General features: G+C 40.1%; 1 protein-coding gene across 1 annotated transcript in view; it reads left to right on the forward strand.

Annotated features, from left to right (window-relative positions):
* The window catches only part of RGS17 (regulator of G protein signaling 17), a 79,654-nt gene that overhangs the window by 51,510 nt on the left and 7,619 nt on the right, over positions 1–20,525 (forward strand).

The following is a 20,525-nucleotide window of genomic DNA, read 5'->3' on the forward strand; positions in this document are numbered from 1 at the left end:
TTGAAGCTTAAATCTATGAACTTCTGTTTCAAAATAACTTTAATTAATCATTTTGCTGAGCTGTCTGTCTAAGGTATCTATTGCCGTAATATAGAAGGCTCCAATTTATATACATACTTAACTTTACACACATGGCTAGTCCTAATGAAGCATAAAGCTACCCTCAGAATTGCTCAGGGGCCTATGCAAAGATATAATCATCTGAGTCTTTTTGGAGTGGCCATTCTGTGTACATCTCTCCTGTTTTACACTTAAGTCAGCCATTTGCTCCTTTTCCTGCATCTAAAAATGCACATCAGAGGGTACCAAATATCACAATGGAACAGCCTCTTCTGAACCACTTCCCTGCCACATCCTCCTCTTTGCTACAGGGGCAGAAACAGAATGGCACAAACTTCCAGCTCTCACAGAACCAGAGGATCCATGGGAACAAGAAAGAGTGAGTGAGGACATGCTATTAGAAAGCTATCCTGCTTCTTGCTATATGTTCACTCCATACAACACAGAGAGTCTGAAAGGGTCTTAAATGTGAAGACAAGCACTGTGCTGCCTCTGCTCTTCTCTGGCTTGTGTAAAGGGTATGCGGGGCCATAAGTATCGACTTTACTTATGGATCTTTATAGGCTGCACCGGGATAGATATCTGAATAATCAGTTCTCCTCACACATTCTTAGAGCTTTGTTTCCCTTGGAGAGCCTCCAGAGCAGGATGGTTCCCATACATTTGAACAGCGTGTGCATATTCAGTGTAGATATGATCCATCATTGCATTACAATGTTGGGTGTACTCTCAACAGCTTTTGTAGAAGTGTTTATTGCTGATCATATCCTGACTTTTTTTTCTTAATGTGGACTTGATTGTGCATGAAGAACCTTGTCTGGCTAAGCCTATTTTCTATCTTAAAAGTAAAGTCTAATAGGCTAGCTTGAGAGATGTAGTGGAAATGCCATTGCTTATGACTCTTAAAACTAACCTGGACAATATTTGGAAAATATAATGGTGAAAATAAATCCTGCACGGGCAGAATGATGACCTAATGGGTCTCCCACCTCTAACTTCTGAATCTGTGATTAAAGCCCAAAGAAGGCATGTGAGGGGAAGGAGGGGTTGAGGGGGAGTCATTTCTGAAAGGCAATTTTGGCCCTTTTAGAGCTTGAGTCAAAATGAAATATTTGTCTTGGTGTGGAATTTGTCTTGTGAGCTTGTTTATGGCTACAAGGAGCCAGCATGCTACTTTATTTCCCTCATTCATTTTCTCTAATAGCTTTTATATATATAAAAAAACCTACATGAGAAACCGGACTTGCTGATTATTCTTGCAGGCAAGAAATTCTCTGGAGCCATATTATGCAGGAAGTCATATTAGATTATCATAACAGACTATGCTGGCCTTAAACCTACCCAGACTCTCCCCAGTTCCATCAGTCCTTCTATCTGGAGTATTATGAATCTCACCAGATGTCTTTATGGAGACATCATTGGGTTCATTACTGGTGACAATGCTCTAATAGAACCTGCCAGTACTGACGCTGTTGGCTATTTCCAGCTCTGCCAGCAACCTGTGTGACGTTAGACAATTCAGATCACTTACCCTCTCTGTACCTCAATCTCCTTGCTATTAAAAAATAAGTATAATACTTGCCCACCTTGGAGCGTGGCTTGCGCAGCTTATAATGAATGCTTTCACTTTTGTCAATAACAAGGCTGTATCTGTTCAAGGTGCTAGTTCATTAGCTGACAGCTCTGGACAAGTCATTACAGTTCTAAAAATATCCTAGCGAGTCATGTGATATTTCAGTTTTCTTTCATTCCACCCAGTGTTAAAGTCAAATGAGGATTAAGATTCTGTTTACATAGCAACTTAGTCAAATACCCACACCTTTGTTTGTGGATATAATATCTTTCCTAACAGAGAACTTGTTAGCAGCATTAGGTCTTTATTCAGAAAGCTATTCTGTGTACCTTATGAGAATGATTAGGTATGTTGTGGGTTATATTTTTTAAACTATGTATTTTTTAAATAAGTGTCATCCATTAATTTTGGAAGCTATTTCCAATAGCACTGGAAGTCCAGTGATAGTAAGCATTAGTAGTTTAGAAGGACAAAACAGTGCTGGTCATAGGGGCAGGAACAATAGGTGCCGGGGGTGCTGAAGCTCTGCTTCTAGCCCCGCCCAGGGTTCCACTCCCAGCTGCTGGCCCCCTGCCTGGGTTTCCACTTCCAGCTGCCAGCCCCATGCCACCCCAGCTGTGGCCCCTACCTTAGCCCCCTTGCCCCTGTCCGCATCCTCCTCTCCTGGAGCCATGGCCCCACTCTTGGCCTCAGCTCTGGGGGGCGGGGGGCGTGTACAGGGATAAAGGGGGGCATGAGGTAAAAAGTTTGAGGACCACTGCTTTACAGTTAGCTGACTTTCTTCACCCGCACTATAAAAAGTGTTCCAGCGCTATTGGTGTGGGTTGTCAATGCCGGCTGTTACAGGGAGAGGTGGGAAAGAAACTGTCCCTTTCTGTTAACCATTTCACTACACTTAAAAACACATTCCTAGAGTTCAAGGCTAGAATGGACCATTGTGATCATCTAGTTTCATGTCCTGTGTAACCATGCCATAGAATTTTCCCAAAATAATTCCTCTTGAAGTAGAGCATCTCTTTTTAAAAAAAAAATCCAATGTTGAGTTGAAAATTGCCAGTGATGGAGAATCCACCACAATCCTTGGTAAATAGTTCCAGTGATTAATTATTCTCACTGTTTAAAATGTGTGCTTTATTTTCAGTCTGAATTTGTCTAGCTTCAGCTTCCAGCCATTGGATCGTATTATACCTGTCTCTGCTAGATTGAAGAGCCCATCATTAAACATCTATACCCCATGTAGGTACTTGTAGACTGTAACCAGGTCACCCCTTACCTCCATGAGGGTACCACTGTGAGGTATGTTTTCTAATAATTTAAGCATTCTCAGGGCTCTTCTCAGGACCTTCTCTAACTTACCAACATCCTTCAATTGTGGACACCAGAAATGGACACAATATTCCAGCAGCAGTAGCACCAGTGCTCAATAGAGGTAAAGTAACCGCTCTGCTTCTACTTGGAATTCCCCTGTTTATGCATCCAAGGATTGCATTAGCCCTTTTGGCCTCAGTGTCTCACTGGGAGCTCATGTACAGCTGATTTATCCAACATGACTCCCTTTCAGTCACTCTTTTACCCCCATCATGTAAGTATGGATACGTTTACAGTTAGCCATATTTAAATGTGTAGTTTGCTTACATAGAGCTTATCAGACAATCCAGATCGTTCTGTATCAGTGACCTGTCCTCTTAATTATTTACCACTCCCAATTTGTATGTCATCTGCAACCTTTATCAATGGTGATTTTATGTTTTCTTCCAGGTCACTGATAAAAATGTTAAATAGCGCAGGGACAAGAACTGATCCCTGCGGGATCCCACTAGAAGTAAACCCACTTGATTAAGATTCCCCATTTACAATTACATTTTGAGGTCTATCAGTTATCCAATTTTTAAACTATTTAACATGTGCCATGTTAATTTTGTATTTGTTTAATTTTTTTAATAAAAATGTGCAGTACCAATTCAAATGCCTTAAAGAAATCTAAGTATATTACATCAACACTGTTACCTTTATCAACTGAACTTGTAATATCATAAAAAAATACCAAGTTAGTTTGACAAGATCTATTTCATATAAATCAATGTTGATAGGCATCAGCTCTATTAACCTCATTTACTCTCTTAATCGAGTCCCATATCAGCCACTCCATTATCTTACCCAGGATCAATGTCAGACTGACAAGCCTATAATTACAGGGTCATCCTATTTACCTTTCATAATAGAGGTGCAACATTAGTTTTCTTCCAGTCTTTTGGAATTTCCCCAGTGTTCCAAGACTTATTGAAAATCAACATTAATGGTCCAGTGAGATCCTCAGCCAACTCTTTTTAAAATTCTTGGGTGCAAATTACCTAGGTGTGATTATTTAAAAATGTCTAACATTAGTAGCTGCTATTTAACGTCCTCCAGAGATACTATTGGAATGGAAAGAGTCTTATCATATGATATGACTACATCATCTGCTCCCCCCCAACAGAAATATTTATTGAACAGTTCTGCCTTTTCTGTATTATTATTGATAATTCTACCATTTCCATCTAGTAATGGACCAATACAATTGTTAGGATTCTTTCAGTTTCACAATATACTTAAAAAGACTCCTTCTTTTTGTCATTAATTCTGCTGGCCATCAACTTCTCCTTGTATCTCTTTGATTCCCATATCAATTTTCTACAATTCCTGGCTTCTGATTTACATTCATTACCATCAACTTCCCCTTTCATCCATTTGTTATATAAATATACACATTATTTGGTTGGTTGGTTGGTTGATCACTGCATTTGCTTCCCCTCTAAACCAGTTAGGTGTTTTTACCAGTATGACCTTCTTCCTTGATTGTCGAATTATAGCTTTTGGGGCATCTAGTAAAGTGTTCATGAACTATTCCCAATTATCACACACATTTTCATGGTTTAAATTCTTCCTCTACATTGCTTTATCTCATAATTCATTTAATCTTTGTGAACTTGCCCATTTTAAAGTCCCAAATGCATATCATTGGTTTGGACTTTGTTCTGTTTGCACATTAGAAATGAGACCAAATTATGATCACTTGTACCTAAACTACCATTAATGTTTAGTTCTGTAATCAATTTCTCTTTCTCTGTCAAGACAAGGTCTAATATAGAAATCACAGATGTTAGCTGCAAAGCTTTCTGAGTTAGAAAATAGTCACCTATAATATTCAGAAATTCATGAGATCCCCATATGTCACTCAAATTGAAATCCCACCGCCCCAATCACGCAGCTTTTTTACCCTACACTTGATAGTTAGGTGCATAAGCAGGCAGTCATCCTGTTCCCTAGGGTGATTTGGTGGTCTGTAACATCTTGTGCTTTATCTGTTAGGATATTGATCCATAAGCATTCAAGATAATTTTTTTCTGAGTTAGCAATGACTTGGAAACAGATGATGCCACTTTTGACATAGTGTCACTCCTCCTCCCCTTTTGCCCACTTGATCCTTCCTAAAGAGGTTAAAATCAATGGCTATAACATTCTAGTCACGTGACTCCACCCTGTAGGTTTTGGTGATACTACCTAGATCAAACTTATGTTCATGAATGAGCAATTCCAATTCCTCTTGTTTGCTATCCAGGCTCCTAGCACTGGTGTGAATGTAATTTAAAGAATTTCTTCTCCTTTGGTCCTTGATTAATTTTGTTCTCAAATCTCATTTTTGTGCTAATTGAGAGCTCATGTCTTCCTGCCTTTTACCATTCCCTTTTGTTGTTAATTGAATGCCCTCCTGACTGCTCTAGCCAGCCTGCCCCCGAGGAGATTGGCCCACCTTCTATGGGGAGAGGGGACTGTATAGTTTGGATGTCCTCAACCTCAGCAGGAGGGGGAAACCAATGTTCCACAAAACCAAAACTCTCCACCCTACACCACTTATCTAACCAGTGGTTCACTTCCAGAATCTTCTGCCTTCTGTCTTCATTCACTCACAGGACAGGAAGGATCTCCCTGGAGATTGTTTGTTTGTATATGATTTTTCTTCAGCACTCTTCCCTGAAGTCATCTGTTGTCTGAGACCTATCCCATGATGTACTCTCATTAGTGCTGATAGGAACCATCACAAATGGATCCTTTCCCATCAATTTCAAAAGCTCATCCAATCTTAGAGAGAGATCTCGTGTCTTGGCTCCAGGAAAAGAGCACATCGTCCTAAGGCATGCCTGTCTCTTGCAGAATGTTCATTTGATTCTTCTTAGTATAGAATCCCCAGCAAGGATCATCTGTCTGTCGTCTTGGATAGTTAAAGATTCTTCGTGAGCAAACTTGCTGTGTTGTCAAATGTACAGTAGCTAGAATGTCTTAATGCTCTATGGAATGGTGGTAGCACCGCAAGAAACCTGGAGAACCAGAAATGAAAGGCTTAGCCAACATAAACCACTTTGATTGGGCCAGTCTTGCTAGATTTGTGTCAGAGTAACTATAAGGGAGTGCACCGGAGCTCCCTTTCAAGCAAAACTCCCAATGAAACCAGTAGAATCTGAATAAAACTCACAATCTGGGCCTAATTCTCACACTATGCAGAAAATGTTCTTGTACATACAATCTTCTAAATTGTCTTCTCTTTGGATCCATTAACTCCTAGTTTCTAGGGTGCTAGACAGAGCTGTCTAGCAAACATTCTCTTTTTTGCATCACAAGACTGGGGGGACAGGGCAGAGATTTAACTACTTAGTCCTGAAAACTGGCCCCACTCAAGGTTCTCCAAGCTACCTAAAATGGGAAAACTTAACTTTCAGCATTGGACAACCAAAAAGAAGACATTCTGTCTGTTAGAGTACTCTTTTCATGCCTTAATTGGTTAAATTAATGGTACTTAAGCTATACTCCAAACACTTCTTTGAAAGAAACTGCAGCAAGGGAGGTCTAGGTTGGACATTAGGAAAAAGTTCCTAACTGTCAGGGTGGTTAAACACTGGAACAAATTGCCTAGGGAGGTTGTGGAATCTCCGTCTCTGGAGATATTTAAGAGTAGGTTAGATAAATGTCTATCAGGGATGGTCTAGACAGTATTTGGTCCTGCCATGCGGGCAGGGGACTGGACTCGATGACCTCTCGAGGTCCCTTCCAGTCCTATAATCTATGAATCTATGAATCTATGAAAGAAAGAAAGAAAGAAAGAAAGAAAGAAAGAAAGAAAGAAAGAAAGAAAGAAAGCTGTTGCGGCAACAGCGAAACAGCAGAGGGGGGGGACATGTATAGTCCTAGAGTATATAACATTAAAAATAAAAATGCTCACTCTTCAAATCATCATTCGGCAGGGGCAAGGATTTTTCCTGCTGATTGTACTGGAGCCTTATGAATGTTTAGTGCTTGTAACAGGGCTAGAAACAGGTGGCTCTGTGCACACTGTTTACACAACTCTCCCAGGGCATCGCAATCTGCCTTGCAAACCTTTGGGCCTGGGCCCTGCCTGATATACTGTGCCAGATTGTGTTCTGGTTTAATGAGAAGGGCAAACTTCCAGCAATTAGTAGGCTGAGATTAACAAACAATTCTCATGTGTGGTTTCAGCGAGAGAGAAAGAGAGAGATCTGGGCTGAAGAACTTCAAAGATAACCAAGAAACTGGCAGATTATTGCCCCGCACCTTATTGTCACTTACACCAGTGCAAAGTGGGTGTAAAATGGTACCATTCTAACTGGTAGTACTTCATACCCACTCTGTGCTTGTGTAAATGATTACACAAGGTGTGGTGGGAGTTCAATTGGGTACCACGTGCATTACTTAACTACTTAAGTAACTATTCCACAATGACTTCAGAACAAGAGTGAGTTATTTGGTTTGGGGTTTTTGGAGGGGGAGGGGGCATTTAAAGCCACAGCCTATGTTCAGCCATTCCACTTGTGAATTTGAGTTTTGATTCAGATGAATTGGAGAGTCTAACATATAGCAATATAGAACAGACACTATACTGCAGTATTCTAGGAAATTGTTGCACTGTTATTGGCCAGTTGTTAGGGTGGTGGGAGGGAAGGGGTGTGTTTCTGAAACGGTAACCTAATTTTTCTAACCTCAAAAGTTCACATTAGTTCTGAGATGCATTGAGGTTCGTGTCTGTATTTACTATGACTTGTCCATCTGTGGTAACCCAGGAAGGATGGGCTGACGGGAAAAACCTAAATGTATGGAATTAGCAGGTAGTCCATAACTTAAACTGAAGTGTCACAAAACAAAATGGAAATACCTTTGTGTATACCAGGGGTCAGCAACATTTGGCACGTGGCTCGCCAGAGTAAGCACCCTAGCGAGCCGGGCCAGTTTCTTTACCTGCTGACGTGGCAGGTTTGGCCGATCGCGGCCCCCACTGGCTGAGGTTTGCCGTCCCGGGCCAATGGGGGTGGTGGGAAGCCGCGGCCAGCACATCCCTCGCCCGCGCCGCTTCCCGCCACTCCCATTGGCCTGGGACGGCGAACTGCAGCCAGTGGGGGCCGCGATCGGCTGAACCTGCCGCGTCAGCAGGTAAATAAACTGGCCAGGCCCGCTAAGGTGCTTACCCTGGCAAACCATGTGCCAAACGTTGCCGACCCCTGGTGTATATAATAGTGCTAAATTCAGAAACCCCCCTCATTCTGATAGCAAAGTCTGAAAAAATAAGAGGGAGAGTTGAAATCCCCCACAATGAAAATCTGGTGGCCCCATTTCAAACAAACAATTGGAAATTGCTGGGAAAATTAGGGTGTAAAAAATCAGACCCACAATCCCCCTGATTTGAAGAGTAAATATGTAGGATCACATGACTCTTAATCTTATTCAGCCACACCTAAGCTGCTGGCAGTAGTTTCTTAGAAGGAGATCTAAGACTAAACCTAGTTAATTTTAGAAAGTGATCTTGATTCCAGCCTGTTGCAGCACCACTTGTGCATGTAGGGGTAGCTGACCTTGAGGAGAAATTCATCCCTGAGGGGAAGGCAAGGAGTGCAGGTACCCCCTCCATCAGAAGAGGGTAGCTTGAAGACCCTCCGGGAGATGTGCTGATTCAGCACATCGTGCTGGCATCCTAGCTCTCCCTCTTCACAGCCAACCTCACCCACCTTCTGGGCAATGTCATTCAGCTCCAGGGTTGGGGAGAACGGGCTGTGGGAGGCTTGAAGTGTTATAGTCCTGCCACGGGTGGACTTTCTGCCACCAGGACAGATGAGCAAAGCTGTGGTGCTGGAAAAGAAACTGGAGAGCTAGGGCACCAGAATCCAGTTTGTGTGAGTTTCAGTGGGTAGGAGCATTGGCCCCATGTCAGTCCAGAACATATTGTGAAGAAGCTTTGTCTTCTCCTTTCAGGTGTGACATTTATATAGCTACACAAAGATGCATTGACTTCAGACCCTGGAAAAAACACAAAACTGCTGCAAGGGGAGAGGCTTAACATAGGCCTAAATTGAAAATAAAGTGGGAATTAGGACACTCTGTATGGTACCTTAAAGGACAAGGGAAAATTTTGTAAGTTTTCAATTTTATTCAACAGTGGCATATAACAAGACATTACATATTTAAGTTTCTATCAGGAGAAATTCTTATCCAAATAAGACACTGGTTCCTAACTGAAAGGGAAAAGGTACTAGCTCCAGTCAATTTGTTAGCAGCATAACTTCCAACTGGTAAAGGTTTATCATGTAACTATGTATTATTCCAAATCAGTTTAAAATGTCAGTTAAAACAGGAATAAATGTCTAGGGCTTTTAAATAAAAATGAGGATAGATCATGGAAATGAGTCTTTGGAGGCTAAGTCCTAGTAGATAAAACCCAGAAGATGGAGAATCTTCTGCTAAAAGTAGGCCAGTTATTCATCAAGGCAGAAAAAAGGTGATGACAGTCTTATCTAGTCATCTTAACGTGAGTTGGAAATACAAACGCATAGCCAGTTGGCAGCATTCGTGGTTATAAACTAGCAAATGTAGGGTGCCCTCAACTCCCTTTGACGTCTCTGTGTTGGGGGCACATGCTGCTCCAATTGAGCCCTTCGCTCTATGGAAAATTTGAAAAATAGCAATTAAAGTCCATTGTGAAACAGTGCAAACTTCTGTCTGTATCCATACAGACCAATCTAATGATCTCAACCCAGCAGTGTTTTGAAAAATAAATTAAAAAATGAATGGTTGAATGAAAATGAAGGGGTAACATCCCTAATTTGACTTGAAGCATATAGGCAAGTATATAAACACTTATACTTAACTCTGCCAATGTACTTCAGTCCCAAATAGCAACACCTCTGCTATAATCCAGTCTTGAATCTCTCTCTTGCTAGAGACCATCTGTACTAAATTGTGTGGTGGCTATTTTAAATGCTCCTCTCTGTAGGTGACCTACTGGAGGTTTCAATCTGTATCTGTGGAAGTGGAAGACTGAAGGTCCTACTTAACCATTTAATCCGTTATTTCAAAACTGTAACAAAATATAATGCAATGCTGGGCAAAACCGGTTTAATCCTATTTAATTTATTAAGAAAGTATGTTCTTCAATCTCATAATAGGAATCTTTATAAAAACTTAGACTCCCTAACCCAAAAACTTAATAATACCTTTGAATAAAGCTATAAGAGCTTAGCAGGAACATTCTGGTCATCTCTCCCCATTGTGAAAGAAGCAACAAGAGTGCAACAAGCGGACGGACTTAGCAAAGCTAACTCTCATCATGCCCTTGGCAACTTCCTAATGGGCTCCAATTCTCCACTGCCTTATATCTTGGATAGTCACTCACACCTGTGCAAAGCAAATGTAAGTGGCTATACAAAGTGTAAGGCTGCAGAGAACTGAGACCCCATGTGCACTTGTTGGAATAGCATTGGAATCACTAAAGTCATCTGCCAAAAGACTGCTCCAAACCACTCTGATGGTGAAGCTTCTGTTCACCTGGTGTCCCTTTAAATTAGTGTCGTTTCTAGTTCTCTGAGACCTAGATGACAGGTGCCTTTATGTCTTTCAAATATACCAATCACTTGTAGAATAGCTGCAGTCAGTATTAAGGACTCGGGGGCATGTCTAGAAACTACACATACCCTCTGCACGCAACAGAATATAAAGAACAACAATCTTTTGAAGGAAGAAATGAAACTGACAGGGAAACAAGTGGACTGTTGGGTGAGTTGGTGGGATGGAGATCAAAATAGGGTAAGGCCACCCCAAGTCTAATATTTGCCTAAGTTCATGAACCAGAGGCCAGCCCTGCTGTAGTGAAATAGAACCAGAATAATTCCATTAAAATCAGTGGTAAGAGGACTTAGCACACCAGATTGCAGTAGTAGATTTCTTAAAGTGCACTCCACATTTGAGTCTAAAATAGGACACCTTTTCTGAGAGAAGACTAAAAGTTTCCAAAATATTTATTTAATAGCTTCTGCTGTAAATACTATATAAAAGCAGTGTGATTTCTTTATGACGGAGGTCAGTTGAAATTTTTTTTCTTCCATCAGTGTTCACTATGAAATTCTGGGAGGAGAGAGACAACTAGGAAATAAGCAGGGTTTAGTAAAGCCCCCTTGTGGACAGTGTTGTATCACTAGACCTTTTAAAATGCTTGTCTGCTTTTGTATGTCCTCAAATTCACACGTGTCATCAATGACCTCAAAATCATCTCCCACCATCACCTTTTTTATATAATAATATATAAATAATATCCATATAATTTAATATAAAATATAAAAAATAATATATATAATAAAATTATAAACAGGTATTTCTTCATTTAAATTTTGTTAAAATAGCCCCCAAACTGTAACATTTAACTCAAATCTTTCTCTAGAAACATGATCATAGTGACTGTAAATTACCTGAAAAAGACTAAACTCACAATCTGAATTTTTATTAAAGCTAAGGTTAAAATTCTATAATGCACAGGTTAAGGGAATTGCGTTGGTACATCTGGGTATAGTGCTTAAATCATTCAAAAGTACAAAGTATGCTTTAAAAATCATAAAATACATATAGTACATAATCAGCAATAACCCAAATTTAGATTAATAAATTTAATTATACAATTTAGGTGTTCGCATCCAAATATTCAGGTATATCAGACATGAAAAGTTTTACAGAGAGTTGGTTGTAGAAAGCAAATATAGCAATGAGTGGAGATTGTCCCTCAGTAATTGAGCATTTAGGACTGGTTGTCCCTCAGTAAATACAGTGCATCAGAGATTTATCTACATATTGCCCTTAACCTGAAAGCCAAGAAGTAGTAATATACTGGCACACATGGAAAAACAACTTCAAAACCTGAAAATAAGTGCATATTTGTAAGTAGAACTATTAGGATGCTGTACCGCATCGGCACCTAGGCTCATACCTGACAGCATGGTACTAAGATGAGTTTAGAGGTGCCATACTGCAGAGAAAGGGGGGTCCCTTCTCCACATCTTTGGCTATCTTGGCAGCAGAGAGATTCCACGGCGCATTCAGAGTTGAGGTGGGAAGGGATAGAATCTCAGAGTATTGATCAAAGTTCCTTCAGTAAAATACAGTCTAATACTAAGGCTGCTAACTGCAGCTTGGTGCATAATGTTTCCTGTGTCTGCCTCCATGGCAGCACCACCACCAGCATCTAATGACATCTTAATGGATTTGAGATGCTGAGAGTATGAAAGGCTCCACTTAAAACCAGAGTTTCTTGTAATATAGATTTCTGTTATCTAATTGGGAAAATGCATATGAATGTACAGAGCAATAAATTCTTCCCTACACTCTTATTAAACTCATATTATATAGAAGTACATAGATTGTATACTGCAATAGTAAATATACGGCACCAACACCACTTCATATTAAAACTAAAACACTGTCTAAACCAAGGAAATTCACAATAAAGGCTAAAACTCTCTCCTCTATTCATTCCATTGTAGCTAGTTTATTGAAAGACTTGCAGAATCTCATGCAGGACCACATTACCCCTCTCTACCCCCAGGTTTAGGAAGACAATTCAACAAAACTTCTTGCTTTTGTAGGTTCTGTTAGGGTGAGGAAGTATCTAATAGAGACCATACTTCAGTTTGACATGTAGAAATAAAAGGCATGATCCTACTCTCCTTGAAGCCAATTGCCAATCTCTCACTATCTCAATGGGAAGAGAAGAGTAAGTCAAATTATATGAGAGCTTGCTCATGGAATATAAGCCAAAACTAATTGCATGCTAATACAATGAAACCTGCCTCAAACTACCTGCTAGGTTTTGCCTAGTAGGAGGTGACCTTTAAAGGTTATAAAACTTTTCTAAAAATCATGGAGACTCTTACTGCATGCTGAAGACTAACTTGCCTGTTCATGGTGATGTGCGTGTTCATGCATATTTCACTGTCTGAATTGCTGTCTTCTAGCAGGTGGCTAACAAACCTTTTTGAATAATACACTAGTGATTGTGGAAGAAAAAACATATATATACAAAACTACAACAAGCCACAGACCAAATTGATCATGGACATCAGTGTTTGGCCCTTGAATGTGCATTAAGGGGTAGTATACTGACTGGTCACCTCATATTAAGAGGGAAGCTAAACATCTTAAATATATAACCTGTAAAGAGACCTTCTTGAGAAGAATTAAGCAAAAATAACTGTTCAGGAGTGAAATACAAGACACTTTATTTTTTAAAATGCTTTGTTCAGCTGTCCTCCTAGTGAGTGAGTGAAGTTACCTGGTTTAGTTTTCAGAGTTCTTGTATTAAAATCCAGCAGATTTGTTTGCAGTCTCCAGAGCAGCAACTACAGGAAAAGACCCACTCAGCCCAGGATGGCGCATGCACAGTCTGGTCAGCAAGTGGGATCTGTGAGGAGCTGGATCATGCTCAGTGCAGATAGGTCCTCCAGAAAATTTAGCTGCTGAACACTTAACAAGTCTTTACTGAGCATGCCTGAACTTAAATTTTCAGATGCTCACAATTTGCCCCAAAGAGGGTGTATTTTCAGAATGCAAAAGGCACATCCCTGACACCAGAGGCATTTCCTACCATCAACAACCCACTGAACTTCTAGTCCCTGCTTCAACATATGGAGATGCTAGAGCTTCTCAATGAAACAGTTATAGAAATTTTTTTTTAATGTGGGCAAATATATATTTTTCCTTATAATTGTTTGGAGAAACTGTTATTTGCTGAAACTTTCCAGGAAAAGTCAGTGTGAGGCAGACACTCAGAATGGAAAACTTCAGATCGAATGGTTAAAGTTTACAAAGTTATAGGCAACTGAAAACAGGGTCAGGTTCTGAGAAGTATCTCTGCATGCATCACCTAGATTAGAAGAGAATATGAACTGCTCTAACATGAGCTTTCTGAAGCTGGCACCAAAGTAGCTGCACCATGCAGCGTTCTAAAAATCCACAATACAGAGCCAGCATGAGGATTTAATACTGCAGAGTCCAAAGTGCATGCATGAACTAACTTTAATTTCTAAATCTTGCTGAGAAACCCCTCTATACCCAAAAAACTAGCACCGGGTACCAATTCTTGTGAAGATCAAATAAACATGGAGTCTCTAGGTCTTAGGAACTGAGACAAGCCAAAAAAATTCAGAAAATATTAAATTAATTAAACCTAATACTGGTATTCTCCTTATGGCTTCACATTTTCAAAAGGAAAAAAAATCTATCGCTGTATAAGATTGAGTGTGTGAAATTTCAAGCAGATAAGTTTATTTTTGGCAAACATAAATAGGGAGGTAGGAGAGAGATTTATTAACTAGCTAGGTTCTGTATAACATAGCTTGGAGGTTGCCTGGCTGTATCATTCATAGTTATACAGCTTTGTCAGTGGATTTTACTGGTATTTCAGTGATCTTTTCATATAATAGAGCAACATCGTCATGCTTCTCTGCTCCTAAATAAACATTGTCCTGCCCAGTTTTCACTGGCCTATGGCTCAAAGCTTCCAGCTGACTTACAAGTAAGGCGCCAGACAACTTATTCATTCTCTTTTCTATTGTATAAAAAAAAGCCAATAGTCATCTGCTCATATGCACTGCAATATCATGGCACTACATTAATCTCTAATTCCAATGGCTTCAGAATCTGTCCCTTAGTATCTTGTGAGATGTATTTAGTTTTGTCTCGATTTGGGGATGACCATTCCATCGCTACTGCTTGCTACAGGGCATAGTTCTTAGTCTCCCTGCCAATGCAGGAGCTAGTAACTAACTGGAGGACAGATATAAGAAGATCCTCCGGGTGGAAGCTGAAACTAGGAAAAAAATCAAACTAGAAATAAGGTGCAATATTTTTAACAGTGAAGGTAACTAACCATTGGAGCAACATAGTAAGGGTTGTGGTATATTCTCTATCACTGTGATTTTTGTAATTAAAATTGGATGTTTTAACAGATATGCCCTAGTTCAACCAGTTATTGGACTTGAAGTGGAAATTAATTCCTGGCCTGTGTTATACAGGAGGCCAGACTAGATGATCACAATGGTCCCATCTGTCTTTAAAATATATGTATCTATAACCTACCTGTCTTTTTTCCCCAGTCTCTTAATTCTGTGATAATTAGACTTCCCAGCAGCAGGAAGTGTCTGTGAATACTATGAATTATAACCCCGTGAAACAGACACTTCCTGAGGACAAACAGGTTACAGAGAAACATGTGAGAATGTCTGTCAGCCCCCAGTAAGTTTAGCTGAAACTATACATTGATACTAAATGTATACAATGCTGATTTCTAGTTTTAGAGCCAAATTCTGTCCTTGGATGCATGCAAGTTCCATCAACTTCATCTGGTCCTTAGGCTGTGGTGAGGATAAATTTTTGTTTTTATTACAGCAGTGCCCAGAGGCCCTACCAAGATCAGGACCCCATTTCACTACTTATACAAATGCATAGTAAGAGATGGTCCCTGCCATGAAAAGCCTACAATCTAAACATACAACACAAAGGATGGGATGGAAACAGGTGCAAAGAAGTGATAGGATTTTACCCAAGGTTACAGAAGTGGGAATAAAATACAAATTTCCTGACACTCCAGTGCTTTTCCCACTAGACCAGTGGTGGGCAACCTGCGGCCTGCGTGCTGCCCATCAGGGTAATCTGATTGCGGACCACAAGACATTTTGCTGACGTTGACCGTCTGCAGGCATGGCCCCCGCAGCTCCCAGTGACTGCGGATCCCCGTTCCCAGCCAATCAGAGCTGCGGGAAGCGGCAGCCAGGACGTCCCTGCAGCCTGCCACTTCCCGCAGCTCCCATTGGCTGAGAACGGTGACCTGCTAACACTGGGAGCTGCGGTTGGCGTTGTGGTCTGCAATCAGATTACCCTGATGGGCCGTGTCAGGGTTCCTTCCCCACTCTGAACTCTGGGGTACAGATGTGGGGACATGCATGAAAGACCCCCTAAGCTTATTTTTCCAGCTTAGGTTAAAAACTTCCCCAAGGCACAAATTCCCTCTTTGCCTTAGTATCGCTGCCACCACCAAGTGATTAAAACAAACATTCAGGGAGGGCCACTTGGAGCCCTACATTTCCCAAATATCATCTCCAATTGGTACAGGTGAACACAGACCCAAACCCTTGGATCTTAAGAACAATGAAAAATCAATCAGGTTCTTAAAAGAAGAATTTTAATTAAAGAAAAGGTAAAAGAATCACCTCTGTAAAATCAGGATGGTAAGTACTTTACAGAATAACAAAAGACTCAAAAACACAGAGGATTTCCCCTCTAGGCAAAACATAAAGTTACAAAAACAGGGATAAACCTCCCTCTTAGCACAGAGAAAATTCACAAGCTAAAACAAAAGATAACCAAACGCATTTCTTTCCTATTATTTACTATTTCTACAGTACTAGATGCTTAGTTCAGATATGCTTAAGGAGATGTAATTTCCCTGTCCTGTTTCCTGGCTGGCTCCGAGAGACACAGACAAAAAACCTTCCCCCACAGATTTGAAAGTATCTTCTCCCCTTATTGGTCCTTTTGGTCAGGTGCCACCCAGGTTATCTGAGCTTCTTAACCCTTTACAGGTAAAAGAGGAATTAACCCTTTACAGGATAAAGAGGGATTTTATGCTGCCCTTAGCTGTATGTTTATGACAGGCCACATGCAGCACGCAGGCCGCAGGTTGCCCACCACTGCACTAGACTATGCTTTCTTAGTTTGACTTCTACATTCCATATACCCTGCAGCATATTGAATGACACCAGGGAAAGAGTTTTAATAACTTCCTTATTTTATGTTGATAGAGGTATAGAATGTGCATTGATGGGTATATAGTGATTTCAAAAATATCTTAACGGTTTGGAGATGATAACTGAGATCATGCTTGTATAAATACTAACTGATGACAGCCATGCATCATCGGACATCAGCTTAATCACCTAGTTACAATAACATAGTAATAGTGCTCTTAGTTACACCTGTGTAAATTTGCTGTAACATCACTGACTTCACTGTACTTAGACCAGTGTAACTGAGATTAGAATCTGGCTCCTGATGCATCAGTTGAAGTCCACAAGAGTACTGGATTCCCAGAGCATAAAGGATCAGGTCCCAAATGTAAATTACTTCCATTGTTTCAGAATAGCAGGAGGGCAAAAGTTTCACTGTAAGGACATTCTGGAACTTTTTGAGTGTCTGAAAGAACTGGGTGGAATTATCAAAAGAGTTTTGGGGACTTTCAGTGGAATTTGTGCTCCTAGATTACTTAGGCTCTTTTGATATCTCTACTCAGTGTATTGTGAGGTACAAAAACTACTGGCTTGCAATATTGGCCTAGTAAAATAATTACTTGACAGGACAAATATATAATTGTTGAACATAGAGACTAAGGGAGAGTAATATCTTAAAAAATTAAATGTTGTACATCTGAAACACCAGGATCCCCAACAGCTGATCCAAAATCATTGACAAGGAATTCTGAGCAAGTTTAACCTGGTATTTGCTTGCATTTGAATTTGTACATTTATTTTAAATGGTGTACTGCAGTGTCTGATTAGTCAGATGTTTAGATCCTATGGTCATGAAGTTCCAAATGAAAACATGGATTACTCTTTCAATAATATTATTTGCAATTGGTAAGATGGTTATAGCTATTGCAGAAAGCTGGAAGCTCATGGTGTATTGAAAGCAAGAAGAAAGTCACCCCATTTGGCCTGTTGTAATGTTTTTAGTATTTTCTTCAGAACAATAAAACAAGAACAAAAATAGGCATGGAGCACAACCTCTCAATGAACTGGAACTAAAATCCATTAAGTGGCAGCACTTTTCATTCCTCACTATGCCCCTATGCACTCCAGACCTATCCACTTCAAGGCATTATTATTTCTGATGCAACTTTAGCATGTAGAATCTGTGTCTATAGACTACACTTTTTTTCAGGGAAGTTAGCTGGATGTATTTGAATAAGTACAGTACACTATAAGGGCGCTATCCACTGATTTATGGGGTCCGACTGTTGATCAGCTTAATATTGTTTCACTGTTGCCTGATACCTTCCAAAGGACACACTTTCTCTTCCTAAAAGTTCACAATCAGTTGCTTGGTAAAACTGAGTTTTATCCTGTTTGTTTAGTTTTCTATAACACAACTTGCTTGCAACTTGTTTCCAACGCAGACTACTGCATCTATGTTAACTTGAGGTTTTCAGGTCCCCCTAAATGAGGAATATGCAAACACTTTGCCATTGTGGACTGCTTGATTTCCACAAAAAGAGAAGAATTAATTTTATTTATTTATTTTTACATTATCACGAAAGTTGCAACATAGCTGATATCAATGCAATATTATTAATGAAGGTAACAAGTAATGAAAAGTAGAAAACTGGTACTGGGCTCACGGTTATTCATGTTTCTGTAGGTAGTCATAACACCCGGATTTGAATATCTTGCCCTAGGTGGTTTCACTAAAATTAGATGCATTCAAAATATTCATCTCAAAATGAAAAACTGCTTGGCATTCAAAGTTCTTTACATTTCATTACATGGCTGAAAATAGACTCTCTTTGTGTTTTCTCACAAACTTTATGCAAATGTATTATTTTTTTAAATGAAAGTGACCAGTTTGTAGAGCAAAAAACAAAGAGCTACCCTGAGTGACATTAACTCATTTGTTCAAATGAAAGTTGCCTTCGCATCAAGAAGATGTCATATGTCTGATGAAACACTAACCTTCTGTCAAATGCAGAAAATCAAGTTGGACTGTACTAAAATCATTCAAACCAAGATAGCCAGAAATGTAATGGAAAATGTCAGTCAACAACTATTGTGAACTTAGCGCATCACTCACTAAAGTAATTGAATTTGAGAAATTGTTCCAACTGACCATATCAACCCGTCAGAGTTTTCTGAGCTTTCCAAGGCTAATTCTAATTTTAATTCTAATAATGACTAATTCGGTCATTGAACTTCATTTATTAACAATTAGGTGAAAGAATTAGTGCCAGTTATGTACTTGATACCATCACACTAGCACAAACTACAAAATCGCAGATGACAAAATATTCTTGGTCCTTCTTTAACCTTCTATCTAGATGTATACCAAAGCTCTTAACAAAGCAAAATATAGAGCTCCTATCCCAGTTACTGCTCTGATAAATAACAGCTTTGGTGTCTAGTTTCCTATTTCATTTTTGGAACTCAGTACCCTATTCATTTTTTTCCAACTTCAGCAGCCAGTCCTGATTCTCATACTTCAGCAGAAGCTTTGCATGAGCAAAGCAAGTAGCATTTGACCCCAAATATCTACTTAAACTAACAGTACAATCTTACACCTCTCGGTTGAGAAACCTGGAGCCCCATTTAAAACTTGGGGTGTGGGTGGTTTGGAGTGGCTCAGCCCTGAGGCAGGCTGATGAGCTCAGTGCAGTTTAACTGCTGCTCACATCGCAGAAGAAAAAAGACAGGTCATTTCATTCTCTTTGGGTTGAATCTTCCTCATCTTACCCATCACGCGAGTGCTCCCATTAAAATTGCATGAATAAGATGAGTAGGATGTGGTGAATCATAATGCTTTAACTATTTTTAAAAAACTGTTTGCAATCATAAATTAATAAGAGCTTGCTGTACCTAGCAAGCAGGATTGTGTCTGTGATGAAAAGCTGTATTGTCCCAGGGGGAGCTTTGGGAGGGATTGTGCCTTGGGTACAATCCCTCAGAGAAGCACAAGGGAGAGCACATCTGTTGTACTATCCTTTTGTGCTCCTACCCTACACCAACCAGTGGAGTTGGCTGGGAGCTGCCGGTCACCTTTCTGTATCTCCTCCATGGAGTGACTTGTGACCACAGAGGCACTGAAACCCTGTATCTAGAGGAGTGTAGGGGCCATGACAGAGGGAGGGAGGCTTCTTGTGACATCTTCTCCCCCTCCTCCCCAAATAAACCTTTGTGCTCTAACCAGGTACAAACTGACCCTAAGCAGTTACATGTGTGGACTTAAAGATTACAAGATGTAAAAAGTGGATGGTCCATATTCTGTTCTTGTTCTATACATGGAACTCCCACTGGCTTCGGTGGGTGCTCCTTTTATAGATTGACAGGAAATGGGTCAAAAGGAGAATGGAAAAAGCTTTTTACCTGCCAACCCCAGAGTTCAGGATGTGTTGTTTCTCCTGCAGCAGTTGATGACATCCTAACACCTTAAGCAGCACAGGAGCTGCATTCCTACGCTGTAACAGGGGAAGCAGAACCAAGGGCCTGAACTCAGGTCTTGGCAGGTAAGTGAAGAAGCAACTGATTTCAAGCAGCTTTGTTTGAAAGTGTATATCTTTGTAATGTTTAAGTCTTAATATGTAATCTGCAATATTTGGGATTTTTAATTGTGGATTTTTAAAAGAGCCCTTGAGTTCACCATACGCTCTGCCAAACTGATGATAAAAGTGTTGATCACGCACCTGAGTGAAGAAGGGGTGGAGGGAAACCTTATTTACAGTTAGAGTGACTCAGAGATGGATTTCTCTTTCAATGTGAGTGGAAGGTACTCG

The sequence above is a fragment of the Trachemys scripta genome, chromosome 3, assembly GCF_013100865.1.
Source record: "Trachemys scripta elegans isolate TJP31775 chromosome 3, CAS_Tse_1.0, whole genome shotgun sequence".
Lineage (NCBI taxonomy): Eukaryota > Metazoa > Chordata > Testudines > Emydidae > Trachemys > Trachemys scripta.